Source organism: Austrofundulus limnaeus, unplaced genomic scaffold (genome assembly GCF_001266775.1).
Source record: "Austrofundulus limnaeus strain Quisiro unplaced genomic scaffold, Austrofundulus_limnaeus-1.0 Scaffold23, whole genome shotgun sequence".
NCBI lineage: Eukaryota > Metazoa > Chordata > Actinopteri > Cyprinodontiformes > Rivulidae > Austrofundulus > Austrofundulus limnaeus.
This window is the reverse complement of record NW_013952425.1, coordinates 1,467,909-1,487,162: the sequence shown is the minus strand read 5'-3', so window position 1 is coordinate 1,487,162 and position 19,254 is coordinate 1,467,909. Positions and strand designations below refer to the sequence as shown.

The 19,254-nt window shown below is 36.4% G+C and overlaps 1 long non-coding RNA gene across 1 annotated transcript in view; it reads left to right on the top strand.

Annotated features, from left to right (window-relative positions):
• Positions 1-19,254, top strand: part of LOC106514846 (uncharacterized) — a 104,886-nt gene that overhangs the window by 74,706 nt on the left and 10,926 nt on the right. Inside the window, exons 2-3 of the long non-coding RNA XR_001309936.1 lie at positions 490-571; positions 14,991-15,071. This is a non-coding gene — a long non-coding RNA (uncharacterized LOC106514846). The remainder of the gene's footprint in view (positions 1-489; positions 572-14,990; positions 15,072-19,254) is intronic.

Below are 19,254 nucleotides of genomic sequence, written 5' to 3'. Positions count from 1 at the left end.
AATCTATAGTGTAAATTTCATAAATGTGTACAAATTTAGCAAAAAACAAAATTATATCCATGTTTTTACATTAAATTCTGTGCAAATTTCCAGGTGTTTTTTTTACAACAATTTACAAAATGTGTCACAATGACTCCACAAATTCTCTCCAACCTTACAATGTCTCATGTGTTTTTTTTATTTTATTTTATTTTATTTTACAACCACCACCATATCAATGATCAGTAATTGGCCAGAAAATGGCAAACGCACCTAATGAAAGAGGTATTCAAGACTTAACTTAAGTTTTGGAAATGTGTTGTCTGCCAGCACTTTAGTTGGCTGCATAAACATAAAGATGGATGAAGAGACTCCATTAACTTCCATTAATTATTGCTGCTATGATACATTTTCCACAATCATTCTGCAGGAGGAGAGGACTGGAGTTGGTGGTGGATCTGAGATTGTTTCAGTGAGTAGATGTCTTACATTTTACTTTTTCATTTGTAGGTCCAAGAGAAGATGAAGGTTTCCGAAGTCAGAGGAGCATGAAGCAAGGGCAAGTATGAAGATGGAGCTGGAGAGTGGGCAGGTAAGTAGATTCTTGGATGGTACTGCTGAATTCTTTTTGAATYCAGGAGGAAATGAGGAGATTTGCATCAGAGGGTGCAAACAAGACCAAGTGAGAGCAAAAGTCACCTCAGAGCACTACACAAAAAAGCAGATTAATTCAAATTTAAAAAAAATTCTATTTGATTACAATAAACAGCACATTACACTGAAACATAATTGCCATAATTTTTGTCTGGTAACTTATCAGTATAATTTATTCCATTTTTATTTTCAAATTTTCCATAAACTCAAAAAATGGCAGAATTTTTAAGAGGAACAAATCTTTTTTTGATAAACAGATACAATTTTCATAAAGAMCTATGGAACACAGTTAAAATGATTTAATAGAATTTCTGCCTTGGTTGCTACAACTATTGATGCTTCATCAAAATTTTGTAATATCTCAGTAAGAACATGGCTCATGCCGTCAGACCATTAGTTCAAATACAAACAATTTGTAAGCTAAGTATTTGTCTTAAGCGTTCCCCAACTCGACCAGTTGTACTACAAATATTATATCTTGCAGATGGACTTGTTTTTTATGGCCTGTTTGTATATTTTGTCCTCATGGGTTAGTAAAASGGAGCAGAAACTTTGTTCACATCAGCTGGTTTCTGTCGATGGAATCCAACTGTGGCCTAGTCACAAGGACTCACGAGCTGCCCTTCGTACCACTCCCACAGACATTTCTCCTGTCATTATGCCCCGAGTCCTCCATCGCACATACACCGTTGCTCATGGCAACAGCAGTCCTTTGTAGACTTTAGGCCACAGAAAAAAAGCAAAGTTATTTAATTAAATAATCACAGTAATGATTAACAGCCTGTGAAATGAACAAGTGCGAGGATGAATAGCTGAGAGAAAAGGTGCCTTTCACGTATCTTTCTGCTGTTTGACAAATTTAGATGGTGAGTGAGCATTTTCAATATACTGGTGTAGATTCTCAGTCTTATTACAGGACATGGCTAAAAATAAAACATTTTGTAGTTTAACGCATTTCACCTCCTACCCAGAGAGCTTTCTTAATAAAAAAAAAGGCTGAAAACTTTCAAGCTGCATGACATGTTCTTTTTAATGTAAGCTAGATTCCAGACTACCTTTGTCATTAAGTTTTTTTTATTGTTTCCTTTATCACTTTCTCAAACCATTGGTCTTTTCTGTCTAAAATATGAACATTTTAGTCTTCAAAAGAGTGCTTATCCTTGAGGTGTAAGCATGACTCTGTTGTGCAACTACAGGRATGCTAGTTTCACTTTATTTTATTTTTTGTTGTTAATTTTTGCTTTTGTTATCCTTAAATTTATTTCAGTGTTTGTTCTGCTAGCTGAAAATATCTCATTTGTCATTTCCTGATGCATATTAACTAAATTAGTCTACAGAAATGAGGTCTTTAACGCTGCAGTTCAAGCTCAAACTTTCACTGGCCTCAAATGTTGTATTTGACAACTCAAGCAAACAGTGTACTTTGTGCACAGACTTAGGAGGAGCAAACACATCGGCCAGTTGGACGTATAGAAAGCTTTGCAAGCACTCAGAATATTGTGTGTGTGTGAGTGTCCTCTGTGGAAACGAGATAGCGAAAGTACAAAGAAAAAAAAAGGACAGGAGAAAAGGGTAAGACAGAAGAAAGAGTGAATTAAATGAGGTCGAGGAGCAACATACGAACTGCAGCTGGGGAATAAAAGAGGGATCAGTCAGGGGAACAAAAGTCAAGTTAACAAGGTGGGAGTACAGAAAAATGACGAAATAAAAAGGAAGCAAAGGAACTAAAACACACATTATCTTCTGTGTAGGATTATCTACTTATTGCTACATGATGGCAAGTTTATGACTAAGTCATTAAAATTACTTTGTAAAGTTTACAAAAGGTATTTAATTGCTCTATTATAAACCTAACTCATGGTATTTTCATTCCAGTTGTGTTGAAGTAAATTAAGTGTGACATGTTTGCTAGCTCATCAAAATATATGTACTTTAAACCTACATGGTGTAATATGGAGAACCATTCAATTAGCATGTCTACAAATAAAAAACTTTAGTCTGACCTCTCAATGATAAATACTAATATTAGCTAATGTAGTGTTGTCCTGATGCATCTCAATAATCCAGGTAGGAAGGAAAAAAGTTGATTTTGTACTCAGGAAATCTACTCAACTTTTTTTAGACTAATATAGTGTTCCTTCACATAAGTATGTTTTAAACCTCCTGCTGTCCTTGGGTCAAAATGACTCATGTGCCAGTTTTAAAAGCCTCAAACGATGAACAGACTTTTGTTTGGCTAGTCTGGATGAATACTTTTGTCTTTTTGTCCATGCTACTAGTAAAATACATAACTAATATGAGTAATTTGGGTACTTTAWTGTGGGTTTCTGTAGAAAATTACATATATACAAGGGGTGCAACAATACATGTACCCACATCGAACCGTGCTTTAGGTTCAATACACACTTGTATCGAGCAATACAGATTTTTTAAATTTATTTTATCAACTTGTTCTCTGAAGATGCTCTGTGTTAAAGGATCAGTGGATCTGTGTTCGACTACTCCACCTAGGCTGCATTGTTGAGCATAGATCCAATGAGAAACTTGCTGTTTCAGAAACATTTAATTTGAAAACTGTATTTTGAGGTTAAACAAATGTTCATAATTAATTTAAATAAATTACAAGTTAAAAAGAGCATAGCAATTCTCTTTTGTTTTATTGAAAAAATATCAAACAGTGAGACTAAATAATCGAACTGAACCGAATCGTGAATTTTCGGTATCGTTGCACCCTATATATATTAAATTCAATTCATTTCAAAAATACTTTATTGATCCCAGAGGGAAATTAGGTAAATTATACATATATATATATATATTTTTTTTTTWTWTWTTTTATATATATGTACAGTGGTGTGAAAAAGTGTTTGCCCCCTTCCTCATTTGCTGTTTTTTTGCATGTTTGTCACACTTAAGTGTTTCGGAACATCAAACCAATTTAAACAATATTCAAGGACAACACAAGTAAACACAAAATGCAATTTGTAAATGAAGGTGTTTATTATTAAAGGAGAAAAAATCCAAACCATCATGGCCCTGTGTGAAAAAGTGATTGCCCCCTTGTTAAAATATACTATAACTGTGGTTTTTAACACCTGAGTTCAATTTCTCTAGCCACACCGAGGCCTGATTATTGCCACACCTGTTTTCAATCAAGACATCACTTAAATAGGAGCTGCCTGACACAGTGAAGTCCACCAAAAGATCCTTAAAAGCTACACATCATGCCGAGATCCAAAGAAATTCAGGAACAAGTGAGAAAGACAGTAATTAAGATCTATCAGTCTGGAAAGGGTTATAAAGCCATTTCCAAAGATTTGGGAATCCAGCGAACCACTGTGAGAGCCATTATCCACAAATGGCGAAGACATGGAACAGTGGTGAACCTTCCCAGGAGTGGCCGGCCGCCCAAAATTACCCCAAGAGCGCAGCGACGACTCATCCAAGAGGTCACAAAAGACCCCACAACAACGTCCAAAGAAATGCAGGCCTCACTTGCCTCAGTTAAGGTCAGCGTTCATGCCTCCACCATCAGAAAAAGACTGGGCAAAAATGGCCTGCATGGCAGAGTTCCAAGAAGAAAACCACTGCTGAGCAAAAAGAACATTAAAGCTCATCTCAATTTTTCCAAAATGCATCTTGATGATCCCCAAGACTTTTGGGAAAACATTCTGTGGACCGATGAGACAAAAGTGGAACTCTTTGGAAGGTGTGTGTCCCATTACATCTGGCGTAAAAAGAACACTGCATTTCAGAAAAAGAACATTATACCAACAGTAAAATATGGTGGTGGTAGTGTGATGGTCTGGGGCTGTTTTGCTGCATCAGGACCTGGAAGACTTGCTGTGATAAATGGAACTATGAATTCTGCTATCTACCAAAAGATCCTGAAGGAGAATGTCCGACCATCTGTTCGTGAACTCAAGCTGAAACGAACTTGGGTTCTGCAGCAGGACAATGATCCTAAACATACCAGTAAGTCCACCACTGAATGGCTGAAGAAAAACAAAATGAAGACTTTGGAGTGGCCTAGCCAAAGTCCTGACCTGAATCCTATTGAGATGTTGTGGTATCATGCTCGAAAACCCTCTAATGTAACTGAATTAGAACAATTCTGCAAAGATGAGTGGGCCAAAATTCCTCCAGAACTCTGTAAAAGACTCATTGCAAGTTATCGCAAACGCTTGGTTGCAGTTGTTGCTGCCAAGGGTGGCCCAACCAGTTATTAGGTTTAGGGGGCAATCACTTTTTCACACAGGGCCATGATGGTTTAGATTTTTTTCTCTTTTAATATTAAACACCTTCATTTACAAATTGCATTTCGTGTTTACTTGTGTTGTCCTTGAMTATTGTTTAAATTGGTTTGATGTTCCGAAACACTTAAGTGTGACAAACATGCAAAAAAACAGCAAATGAGGAAGGGGGCAAACACTTTTTCACACCACTGTATATATATATTACCGTTCAAATTACTTCAGGATTTGTGTACTTTTTAGTCGCTCAAATTTCAGTTTCAAACTGTTCAGGCAACTCACCGCTGTTCTGTGGAACATGCTGCAGCTTCAAGTTCCTCATTCATGTGCTAAAAGCACCAGAATTCCTGGAAACCGATTGAATCATCAGTGATAAACTATCAGCTGACAATTCTTAAAGAAATGGAAAACTAGTTAGCTAGCATTTTTTAATTCCTGAAATGGTCTGATAGTGATAAAAATAAAAATATGGACCATTTTCCCATTTTTGGAGTATAACATAAAAATAGAATAAGCATCTGTTTTTTTAAATCAGTTTGAAAACAAAAAAAAATGTATGCCTACAAGGTACGCAATTGCCTCAAGTATTTTTTCCTTTTTTATTTCCTTTTCCTTTTCCTTTTTTCAGTCCAGTCCTCGTACCACTTCATTTATACAGGATTTTTCTGTGTTATGCTACTTTGAATGAAATATACGTAAATTGTTCAAGCATGAACTCAACTCTGTAGCCCGTATGCTCAGAAACCGTAAATTTGCTTACATTGGTTTATAATTTTATTCTGATTAAAGCTTTTTAACATCCATCTCAATGAACAGTTGGAATAAGGAACCTTTTAGGAAAGCTAAAATGTATATATTCATCTGGTAACTGGTTCCATCCACAAACTTAAGGTATAATTTCAGAAGATTTGGCCTTTCTTTATCCACACATAATCTCTTGTTCTTCTACTCAAATCCTAATGATTCACTGACTGATTGTTCTCCATTATGCTCTAATACCCTCCTGGAGTCTTTCCCATCATCAACTTTTGTCTTTAATGGCAATTCACATGATTAATGGTATCTATTTTTGTTTTACATTGCAGGTGACATGGTCTGACTGCTTATCAGTTTCCCGTCATTAGGTGGTAGGGCCTGACAATGGGGCCTCTGGCATAGGGCGACATGACTTATCAGGATAATGTATAGCCCTTGGGTTTTAGGTTCAAAATCCTTCCCTAAAGATAATAAGTCTTCATTTTTGGAACCGTGCTCGCTCCATCAGCCTGTCAGGACTCACATTTTAACTGTATTGCTGTATTACTATCGGCCTCCAAGGAGCTAAAAACCTAATCGGTGTGCCTGTGACCATGGTCGTTAGTTATATTCAAAGAACATTAAATTCATTTGACAAAAAAAGACAAAGTATAATGATTTTTTAAAAATACAAATGAGTAAGAATTTATCACATTAATAGTACTTTTTTATATAGACCCAACTTATTTTCCTCTCAGTCCCACTTTCTTACTTCCAAGCCAAGTTGATTCCCTTGCTGCCCCTCTCCCAAAGACGTGTTCAACTTTTATCTCTTTATCAAAATAATAAAATGAATAGTTACAAGCTTATTTGCAAGAGGGGGAAAAAGAACTGGGTTATACAGTCTTAATTATTCAAATAGACAAACTCCCTCAATGGTCTTCCTCTTTTCCTTCTCCATATTCAACAACCTTTGTCTAGTATCTCCTCCTCTGTATGCGTTTGAAGCATCTCAGCCTACTTGGTCTCCTAACTGCCCAACCCGAGCTGTCCCTCTGGCATCCTTAAGTGTATAAATTTGTAAGCATTGAAGCGCTTTTATTCTATCTTGTTCAAGTATTGTGCTATAAATCTTGTTGCCTGGTTTAGAAATGTTTGCATGTATACAATTTTTACATAAAACATACAGTTTTGTCCCTTTTTACTCTCTGTGTCTGGACCTTTTTTGATCTTATTGTTGCTCTCTGGTTAGAAATCATCCCACTTCATTATCCACTCCAACCTGCCTGCACTCTCTTCTTCTGCTCTCTTGTGCACTGCACATAGTTAAATCATTAGAGCCCAAAGTTTTTAACACATGACCCACAAAATAGCCGTGTCAGAAGATGACCCAAAGTATTCAGGCCAATTAAAACAAGAGTATAATGATTAGATGATACCATTTCCTTCATCAACAACAACTAAGATTACTCCTAACCTTAGATATGTGTTTTTCCTCTTAAATTATAGAGGTGGTCCTCAAGTCTCCTCACACTAGCTTGAAGACCTCGGGAYGAGGTTCAGTCAAGACAAAGTGCAAACTGACTGGTCAGACATGACTTCCCAGAGAAGGTGGGGTAGCTGGTGACAATGCAGTGAGATGTAGCTTAGTGCCAGGATAGAAGCTGTCAGGACTGGCAATCCTGACAATAGGCTTATAAATGCCAGGTACYTGTGGGACAACTGGTGTGTGACCAACATCACAGCAGTGGTGGGAAAACTTGTTTTTAACAGTGGTGGGCAGCGCTAATCCAAAATTTAGCTCTGCAATTTCTGGAGCGCTTATGAAAATATTTAGGTCTGCAACCTCAAAAGCGCTTATGCCATAGAAAATTTGGCGGAAGCTAATTTTAAAGTGCAAGTTCAATTTGACACTTACTAGCTGGCAACAATTCATGTACAATATATGCACAACATTGCCAACTAGCGATGTATGTACTCATTTACAATTTAATTCTACAACCGCCGATTGCTGGGGATGTGATTTCCTGAAACAGACCTTTTAGCTCCTGGTGTAAAAATTAAAATGTTGAGGATTGCTAGTTCAGCTGATTCTTTAAAAAGTTGTTGAGGATTGCTAGTTTGGCTGCTTCTTTGTCTTTTTCTTTTGTTTGTTGTAGATTTTTCATTAAAGAAGCATCAATAAAGTAATTTTAAAACTGTTTATTGGAAAACTGAAGTGATGCATTCTGGGTACATGACGGATTTGGTTTGTGACAGGAAACGAAAGCATGGAGAACAGAAAACTATCTTCCCTTCAAAATAAGAGCTTTGATTTTAAARTTTTCCATGTAGTTGCTCCAGTTGACCACTAGATGTCAGTCTTCATCAGCATAACATCTTCAAATCATTTCTGAGTCTCTAACCCTGTTGGCAGATTGCTTCGACCAATTACGTCAAATATTGAGCTCCAGCGTTTAAACTTTTTTTTTTWAAAAGGAGCTCTGATTGTAAAGTAAAATAAATCAATACATACAAAATTTTAGTATGGATTACAAACGTTAACTGTTTTTGCTATTGCCTTTCTGCTACATAAGCAGACACAAAACATTGTGGGAAATCAGAACCGTGACCCAAAGCAACTGTCAGCAAAGATGTATACCTTCACAATAAGTGTGTTTATCTGGGAGGGTGCTGTTGGATAGATCACATGTGTTGTGAGTCATTGACGGCCATACCTTCCACTGTTCAAGATAATGATGACTGGTAGGTAATTAGTTATTAGCAGTACTGCATTTTAATTTTAGAAAGCGCAAATCCACTTATGAATTTTAAAATCTAGTAAGACCACTAAAGCGCAAACAAAATATTTAGGTCCACAATTAGCAGATTTGCGCTTTAGTGGGTTGCTGCCCACCACTGGTCTTTAACATTGCCTGTCTGCTATAGCTTTCAGAGTAATGCAGTATCATAAAAAGGAGTTAAGTTGTTCATTTTCACCCTTTGCTGAAGGCAGATGATCATGTTTTTGCCTGTTTGTCACCAGCTTTTATTAATATAAATGTTTTTTATTCATATTCCCTTGTGCCTTCATGAAGAGGGAGATGAAGTTAGGATGTGCCCTCCCAAATTTCCTTGAGAATCAAACTTGATCTTTACCAGCTTGTCACCCCTCTGCATCCAGTGTGCCTGAGCCTTCATGTTTAGAATAAATAAAATAAACCTCTAACCATTTATTTTCCAGACATTCTCTTGGACAACGCCCTGCGTGTGATTATTTGAAACCTTGTCATGTAAGACTTGAGAAATGGCCCCACTGTGTGCAGCTCACACACTATACTGCGGTTTTTTCTTAACGCTTCTGAACATTCGATGCCACACAAGTTGTGTGTCCACTGGACCGAAGATAATTCAGATGGATGATACATGGCATGCAGATTCTYGTGGGAGCAGGACCTCATTTTGTAAACCACCTCACTGTATCATTCACTGTTATTCTTTACATTATCTGGGTGTTTGTAACGGTACAGGTACCTCTTTTATCTTTGGTTTAGTAAGAGAATGGACCTTTGTGTTGAGCCTCTTTTGTTCTTTCATTGCAAACTCAGTTTCTGATTTTGTCTCAGCTAAATATGCCGTGTCAGAAATGGAACCTTTCTTTGTATTTTTTTAATGTCCTATTTTTTTCTTATTTATTCAAAATAACTATATTTTCATTATGCACACAATTAGGCTAAGAATTTTTGAATACCTTCACTCTGTACAGTTTCTCTTCACCACAAACACCCAAGTCCAAAAAATCCTAAGACTAAAATTAATATTTTAGCATGCATATTTTTTATGCATTAACTTCTAGAATTATATTTAGCAATGTTTGTTGCTCCCATGCTACCATGATGGTGACGTGTGACCACATGATAGTTTTACAGTTTAAAACTTTAATCAACGCATGTCTGAAAACCTCAAATTTGCAAATGACCCGAAATTGGAAATAACTATTTAAGGAAGTACAATGTTCAGTTAGCAACCACGCATGATTGTGTTGACTTAAAACATGAGTTGGGCTGTTACATATTTTATGTTTTTCAAAGTCGTCCATAATTCTTCCTGACAATTTTAACATTTTAAGACATGCCAGAATTCAACTTCCATTAGACAAAAATGTATATAATAACTATCTTCTTAGTTTTCCCACAACTATGTTCCATGTGAAGAGTTTCAGCTTTCAGGCTTAATGTTGAGGTCGAAAATCACAATGACCATGTATTGTGCCGGAAGATCGAGTTCGCTGGAGTAAAACGAGCAAAAGTGAGCTGAAATGAATTCCCAGCTGCCTGAGCTTTTCTTCTCAAGGTTTCAAGCGAGTTAGGTGGTTGGTTGGGTAATGAAACAGATGGACAACACAGATTGCTGACATTAGCCTGCTCCTGATCTAGATCATGATTCCTCATCAAGCTAATCATTTATCAGTGGAGCTCATCTTGTTTTTTTGGAGGGAGTAGAGGACAAGCTGTGCAGCCCTGGCTGCTTCAACACTTGACCGGATGAAAAGACGGCTTCATGGAGTGAGTTGAAATGAAAACATTAGGGGTTTGTTACAAATGTTGCTCCAACTCAAATCAAACCAATAATAGGCCGGAGGAGAAGAAAATTGGCCTTAGTGTTTTAAAATGGTTTTCAAATACATTGATTTTATTGTGTTTGATCATCACCCGCTGGCAAATGGCAGCCTATATTTGGCCTGTGCCAGTCACTGTCAGAAAAATATCTCATTAACCACTGGACAGATTCTTATGACAATCTCATGAAGTTGTCATTGGATGCATTTTTAAAACTAATAACTTTAGAGTAAGCCCAAGTTAGACTGCTGCTTCTACTAATTCACCTAATCAAATAGAATAAAATGGTTGTAACTCAACCATTTTAACTAAAACTAAGTTGAAATTTGGTGTGGTAGTACCTGAGAGTCATTTATAACACATTCTACAAGTGCTAAAAGACTACGCAGGATCTTTAGAACTTTAGAATTAAATGTGATGGACAAAATGCATTTTTTCCCCAATGAATGCCATTTGAAAACTAAAGAACGAACTCAGTTATTTTAAAAAGGGCTTTACTCAGAACCTTGGTTTTATTTTTGAGGATGGACCTGTTTGCCATTGTTCAAATACAAAGTGATACAAACACTTTATCAGTAGAAGTGTACTTTAAGCATAATAAAGGAGATTTGTGCTGTTGGTCTGCACCAAAGACCACACTCCCATGAATTTTCTGTAGTGATAATCGCATCTTTTCAGTTTTATAAAATGATATTTAGCAATTTTTTTATTCTTCCTGGACACAAGGTTATGTGCTATCGTTACAACATATTCAGCTTGAAATAGACAATGCCAATAAAGCTGCAATAAATAGACAGCTATATAATAAAAGACAAAAACAGGATTTTACCAGTTAATTAATTTTTTTCATTAAACATTTTATGATTGTAAATTGTTATCAAAAATGACTTCGATGCCACAATCTTTGGGTTTTTGATGCATTTATGCACTTTGAACCAGAGTACATGACCAGGCAAAACGTTAATATTTCTTGAAAGTCACCATCAGACCTGACATATTGGCCTGTGCTGTGCCACCCATCTGTTCACAGCTGGGCATAGTTGAAGCAGCCAGCACAGCCCTTAGTGCCACAGGGATAAAGGTTGGGGGGGTTGCTCTAATGAGAGGCATCTACACAAACTCCCCATCCTAGGGTATAAAACAGAAAAATCTCACCAGTGTTTTCCCTGCTAAACTTCCCCYTCTCTCTCCCTGACCCAGTGGGAGATAAATTGCTTCATTTTGTTTCGCCCTCGGTTAAAGTGGCATCGTGTCCACTCGTTGCTCCTCTCACCAATGTTGGTAGAATGAGGAGAGGGAGGGGTGGGCGGTCATGCCAGGGACTTGCTTTTGCCAGGAAGACACACGAGCAAAAGAAGGCAACATAAAAGCTTGCAGACATATTGGATTTGAGTAATGACTCATGCCGTCATAACAGACAGAGAAATAAAAGGAGCACCTGGGATTCGAACGAACTCCAAAACTATAGCAAAACACAGTAGTCAAAACAAAAACGGGATATGTAGGTTGGTGTTTTTGTCAGGTTTTGTGGCTTCGCACTTGATTCATTTCTCTTCGGAACGGTGTGTGAAATTCTAAAAATATCTACTCAAACATATAACGGTTCTGTCAAACTAAATTCAGCAAGTTTGTTCAGCAGTAAATTTTTAATTTGCAGCTTAAACCAAGACTGTGAATTTTTAAAGTCCATATCTCAGTGGGTTACAATRTTTGTCGACACATAATTTTGAGATATGTTGCAAATTTTCACTAAACTTAGGCATTCTGCGAAACACATCTCTCATTGCTCTGTGCATTAGTTTTAAATGGTCTAACGCGGTAGTTCCCAACCTTTTTAGACTTGTGTATCCCCTGAGCCATTTTGTCATTCCACTAGTACCCCCTCTGTCAAACGTAATGATGATTCTCCAAAAGTATAATGTACTACAACTGATTATTAAACGAAAATTWTTTATTTTACCTCCTAGAACATTTAATTCTCAGGACTTTTATTCTTTTCAACTCAAAGTAAATATRAAGGTAAATACATTGCCTTGAAAGTGAATAAGTAATTAAATAAGTAAACCAGGTAATGGCAGGTGCAGGAGGCAGTAGCGTCCAAAATACATCAATACCCCAAATGAGCAAATTCCTTGAGATTCCGCGTTTTATACAGGATTCCATTTTGTGTTAATTTCGTGATTCCGTTTGCAATTTCCGCATTGCGGAAATCATAGGGTCCTACATACAGTATCTCAGTCCTATTTTTTTAATATTGTACACACCTGGGAAATTTTTCCACATACCCCCTGTAATATGCTCACGTACCCCAAGGGGTACACGTACCCCTGGTTGGGAATCACTGGTCTAGCGTAATCTGACAGTACATATCATTAAAGATGAGTCTCAGCCACTACCACACCAAGTTTTAGTTCAACATCTCTACAACTGAGTTATTATAAAGCTATTGTTTGCCAGGAATGTATAAATTAGCCAAACATAGCATTGTTTTCATATATGTGGCAACTAACATGAATCGGGTTGGCTCAAAGCTTAATCAGTTATCAGTCAATCAACTTCATTATTATTGCCCAGTGGTTCACAAGATAATTGGCTGGAAAAACAAATGTAATTGTGCACCTTTAAAGACTACAGCTTTTCCACCCACTGCAGCTCAGTGTAAATATTGTATTCTTTCAATAAGTCCGAGGGCTGTGCTTTCTATTTGTGTGATCACTTTTTCTGTTCTTCAATCAGATCAAGGGTTCAGACCTAACCTCTACCCCAACAACCTCATTTACTCAAGTAGCGCTCGATAAGAGCTGATGAAGTGCTGGCCATTTTCATGTAATTGAGACAAAATGGGGAACCTCCTCACATGCTAYCATGGACTGGATTATCAAGTGTTCTGGCTCTAAAATAAGATAAAGATGAATTTTAACTTGAAGAGGCAGAAGTGTAGTTTAGTTGTTTAAAGTTGTTTAAATGGGCCTCAGGTTGCAGCGGATTTGGAAGACAAAATGATCATATTTCTGACTTTTTCTTTTTAAACAACGTTCTCTCTTTTTGTAATAAAACCTCGTCAAAMCTTTGAGCATAGCAGCTAGTCCTTTTGCTATGATGCACTTTTTTGCATACTTGTCTGTAAAGATTTGGATAGGTCATGTGTGACCAAGACTGATGCAAAGTCACGTTGTGYTGAAACACTTTCAACTTTGTAAACAAAGAATTGCAGCTACTTGTAAAAMGGGTTTCATTTTCATTGGCAGCTCCCTGAAACTTGCCTGTGCTGATTAGTCATAATCACCTCCAACCACACAAAGGAGAATAAATGGCAAAAGCTCCTTACTGCATCTCTTCCATTCTGTCTGTAGCAACCAGCCGTCTAATCCAATTATGGTCACACGCTGCTCRAGGAATCTCGCCTGAAATCAGCCTTTGTTGTTCCATCCTTATGAGAGCAGCATTGACTCAGTCATTGCTAGGACYGGTTGGATGAATCCTTTTGTTAGATGGCAATAATGGTATTATCAGCATTATTCAATGCGGACATTATTAATTTAGTTAATGGCTCCAACAGCATAAAACACTGGCTAATAAGTAGAGAGACAGTTTAAAAAGATGTTTACTGTTGTAGCCTTGTTCTTTTTAATCAAGCAAAATACCCAAAGGTATTGGGCACTGAGCCATCGTAATAAAGGAACTCCTTACCTTTCTATTGAACATTATTGATGACAGGWAAGTCTTTAGTCATGATATAGTATGGGTAAAACAGTGCATCTAAGTTTTGGTTTGGGCTTTTATTTGGCATGAGGGTCACGGTTTGGTCAATTGTTTAATTTTGCAGTTTTATTTTTAACAGACTRTTGAACACATCTTGAAGAACTGCCAATGATTGGATGCCATAAAGATAAAGTGAAACAGTGTGATATAATTCTAGCCCTTTGCATAATTGATGAGTATCATATTGTGTGCTAATTAAATATAACTAACAAAGTGTTGGCTTATTGCAGTTAAAGCACAGTACTTTAATCGAAACAATAATAATCTCAGATTTTTTTAACAACTGTGTTTAACATAAGCGTACATTTTCAGAATCTATATATTTTTAAGTGAATTTCGCCGCTTTAAAAAAACAAAACGAACAAAATTGGTTGTTCTGACACACAGAAACATTTTACTGCAAGGAAAACGGCTGTGTTTCTACTAGTCTTCTTTATGCAATGTATTCTTTYTCCTTTGGAGCAAAATTCTGTCTTCTCAAAGCTGAATGTTAATTATTTTTGTTATCTTTCACTATGGGTGGAGGCTCTATCAAACTTATATGCATGCAGTACAGATAAGGGCTTATTGGCAGAGCGAAGCGGGCGATTTTTTATCATAAATATGGGCAGCTCTGCTCATCAAAGTATCACCGTCTGTAGTTAGTGATCTTTCCAAATTCACACTACTTCCTAGTTTTTCTCAATTTCTAATTTTCCACAACTTTTTTTCCTCTCCCCATCTTACCTAACATTTTGCTAATCCAAGCACTGTACACACAAGTAAAAAAGTACCTTCTGAAGCTAAAAAGCATAATGTGCAAGTTGTTTTGTGTGAATGTAGGGTTTTATTTTATTTCATCATAACATATGAAAGTTATTTTGTATTTTAAAAGCTTTCAATTTTAATTGTTAAAATTTGAACAAGTTAAATTTTATTGTAATTAACTTCTTGTAATTAATGTGTTAAAGTCCCAGACCTAGTAGAAATACTCTAACACTTCTTTTGCATCTCTTATCTCCTCCAATAGAGCCAGCTTCCAGTTTGATGGTGAAATGTGAAAATACTATTCTTCCAAACTGAGGTCAATTCAAAGAAATTTCTACAACAGGTGAGATACCTCAAATTATTTGAACTGTGCTTTATAGTTATAGAAATTATCTTTTCAAACTAATTGCTGCTGTTCTGACAGTCACTAGTTGCGCTTTGACATTTTTACCATCTGAATATCTCGCTGGTGAACTACCTTTTGAAACATTATCATTATTTTTCTTTTAATTTACATGGCCTGAACGTTGTGTGTTCTTTTTTTATTACTCCATCATAATACATCCTTTAAATGCCACAGCTRATTCCACTGTATTCTTATGGTGACAAGTTGCACTCTAATGCCACATTTTTAACCACAATTCACTAAAGAGTTTACTCTGGGTAAAAAAAAAAAAGGTTTTATTTTTATTAGACATTTGCACTCTGCCACATTCAGAGATGGGCATTCTTTGTGCAGTCTAATGCTTTTGATTACAGGCCTCTGCTAAAGTTGTCCATAGATTTTCTGTCTAACAGACCACTTTAGATACAAAACTATATTTTGCCTGCCATGTATGTTTACCAAGTTGCACCACTGCTTCTGCGCATAAAGCCCAAGCTCCCATAGCAATTTCGGCTTTTCCTTGCCGTAAAAGACAATTCGTAGCAACATCTATGTAAAGATATATTTCTTGGAAATTTTTTTATTTTTATTTCAAAAATGACTAATAACAGTTTTGGAGCAACACACATTGTTCTCTGGGCATGGCCTCTGAATGGGAAACCATTATTTGTCTGTTATATCTTTAAAAATTAAAACAACATTTTATTTCTCTGCCTTCATTTCTTACCAAAAGTGCTGCTTTATCTTCTCCCTACGGGCACAGGCCTCTAAACTTGTCATCAGTTATACTAAAATAATCAAAAAAAGATGCACACCCAACATCTATGCATTGTTAAATGATCTCTTGTTGGTTGCTTAAACCGATATACAGTAGTTCTTAGTTTGCCCTAAATCAGGCAATTATGTGTATATAATTCATATTGTATGTACTATTCAATGTAAACTGTTCAGAGAGAAAGTAGAGGACATTGTTTGTGTTTCACTATTGTTTAGTACTGACCGATTCATTTTGATCGTTTTATCAAAATATTTTAATTACACATTGTTTTTGCACTGCTGGAGTTTTCACGAGTCAGCATGCTTAGTAATCAGTTTGGAGAAAAGAACACCAAGAGGCAATTCACAGAATCATATGTTAAAGCCTGATTGCAGGTCTACTTTGATTATGGCAACAATTATGTTATTCATATTTTCGATTGGAGAGCTAAAAGACTTGACCTGTTTTTAATTTAATAACGCAAAAAGAATAAAACCTTGGTGGGAGACTGGTTATGTAAAACAAATCTGTGGCACTGTGCACATACGGGTATGAAAAATCAAACTGTTGCTGGCTGCGTTTTCTTTTATCTGTTCTGAGACATGCAGAGGTTCTTTCCTGACTCGGTATGTGTACAGTTCTATTGTTGTCTTGCCAGCTGTCATTACTTTAGCTGGATATAGTGCTCAAAGGCTGTCGGCTTTTACTGAAGGTGACGGCTCGTGTCCCAGTTCACTCCCCATTTTGTGCTGATATGTTTCATTTGCAATTAGTACGTTGGCAAAGGAAAGTGATTTAAAGACTGTCCATGACAATATTTCTCCGTTTGAGGCTGAACTGCAGCCTATCAGCTGCAACCCTACACAATCCTCTAGTAGCAGAGAAGGATCTGTTCCAGTGTGTCCCAGTCTTTCATACATAAATGTCTCTCTGTTTGTACATATGAACATACACTGAACAATCTGTAAAATTTATTACAAAGCTGCTCAGTAACTTTGTGCTATTTGAAAAAAATAAATAAATAAAATGGAGCGCAAAGTAAGGCTGGTGTGTGTTCGTGTGCACGCACATGTGCATACTGATCTGAGCAAACAATGTGTCATAATTGCATTCAACCCTCATCCATAGTCGCTCAGCATCTTTGTGCGCTCATCTCGGTCTGTTTGCTTTCTCAAGTTGGCACACTGTATGGCAAGTTTTTTTTAACCATTTAATCAAATCACTTTTCTATCTTTTAATTACTGTTTTAGTAGGGATGCCCTGACCCAATTGCAAATATCAGATCGGGGTTCTGATTGAGGCATTTTTTCATTGATTAGCATTAGAGGGACTGAAATTACTCTCCTGATTTCAGTTGTTGAAATATTGTTTATGGAAAGATGGCTGCCCGGTGACAGGTGTAATASAGCAGATGCAGCAACATATCATTCCAGTATATCTCCTGTAGGAAAGTATTCTTAAAAAAAAACGTCTGATTTTTTTCCCCATCTGAAATCCATGTATTTAATCTGAAGCACAATTTATTTATTTTTGTTCAATGTCTGATGAGGCTTAGGGCACGTTCTGTGGCAAACAATCCCGATTAAACAGCAGAGATTTAAACTGTAATAGTTATCTTCCAAATTGAAGTCCAATAATCATCCAAAAGCAATTTTAAGCATGCCAAACAAAGTTGTCAGAAATTGTTTAGTTTAGCAGGCTAAAAAAATCTCAGCATCTCAAAGCTGGCATATTAAAACCTATGACGGCAACGCATGAACTCCTGCTCACCTTCCTGCTTGTCGATAAAAACCCTATTCATTGGCAGCGGGTGCAGATACGGCTGAAACACACACACACACACACACACACACACACACACACACACACACACACACACACACACACACACACACACACACACACACACACACACACACTCTGACTCTCATGTATAGCTCCCTTGGATCTGCTGGAATTGGTAATGACACAATCCATCTCTAACCCATTTCCAATTCAGCTCTGGGAAATGAGATAGGATGGTAATGGAATCGCATTGATCTGAGTTTGCTCTCATGTTTATGGTTTATAACTGCGAAAGCCATTTCTAATGTTCTTTCTCATGTCGGCTTTCTTTGCATGTCGTCATATTTGTGGGCAGTTCTATTTAGCATTAGAAGTACATGCAAACTGCCTATCTAAAATGTCTAATGCTCAATCGATCGCTAAACTTTACGCAAGTGATGATTTTATCCCATCCATAAATGCTAAATTTCAAAGTGATTTTCAAGCACAAAACATGTTAATTTACCCCTCAAGCTTACATATTGTAGTTATTAAACTTTTTTACACATTTGATGATACGTTACAGCTTAATAGTTAATTGCAGGTTTAACTTCATCCTACAGTAGACAAAAGTGTCGGGACATAAATGAGCTCCAAGTTTAACTAATAATCTACATGAGCAGCTGACGGACATTAGAAGTAACAGGACTGAAGATATTTTTAGTACTGATGATCAAAGAGCTAATTTGGATTTTTTTTAAAGTAAGGCTCTGTAAAATGGTATTTAAATAATATTGTAAATAGTTCTTTGGAACCTCAGTTTAGAGAATAGTTTTATTTTGCCCTTATTGACAAGCGAGCATCTATTCCAAGTAGGGCTAAGACCAAAGTGAATTGCTTCCATCTTTAAAAAAACACTTTAATCTCACAGATTTTAAAGAGATTTTATCGTTTGAAGGCTGTAAAATAATTTTAAATTTTTTTTTATTTCTAGCAAAAATGTTAAGATATTTTTGATGGAAGTGATTCAGACTTACTAATTACAGTTTTCTTGCCACTTTTAAAATATTAATATACTAATTGTAACACCCTTACAACCATTCTTAATCAGAAACCCGAATGGAGGGGTGCTTGGGTTTGTTGTAGAAGGTAGAGATACCAGAAAGGTTTACCTATAGTGGATAATTCCAAAATAACATGTAWGCAGAAACACTGGCCTATCTTATCCTAAAGAAGACCCAGAGAGAGATTAACTTTTCGGCAACTAATKTAGCCTATATTTATTTAACTCAATAACAAAACAAAAAAAAAATACTCAAACAACAATTGACAAACAAAAATGTATAAAAATAAATTATTTTCCACCAAAAAAGCAAACAAACAAACAAACAAAAAACAAAAACAAAACAAGGGTAATACCCAAGTGTTATCAAATCAGATCAAATGGTACCTCTTTTTTCTTCCTTCTCTTTCTGTCCAAAAGCTAACAATTAGCTCCTTTTTTAGCTTTTACTAGTACCTCACATTAAGTTCAAGAACATTGGAAACGTTTTCAAACCACCAGTAGAAATCATTTAAAATGCAGAGGGCCCTCGTACACACACACACACACACACACAC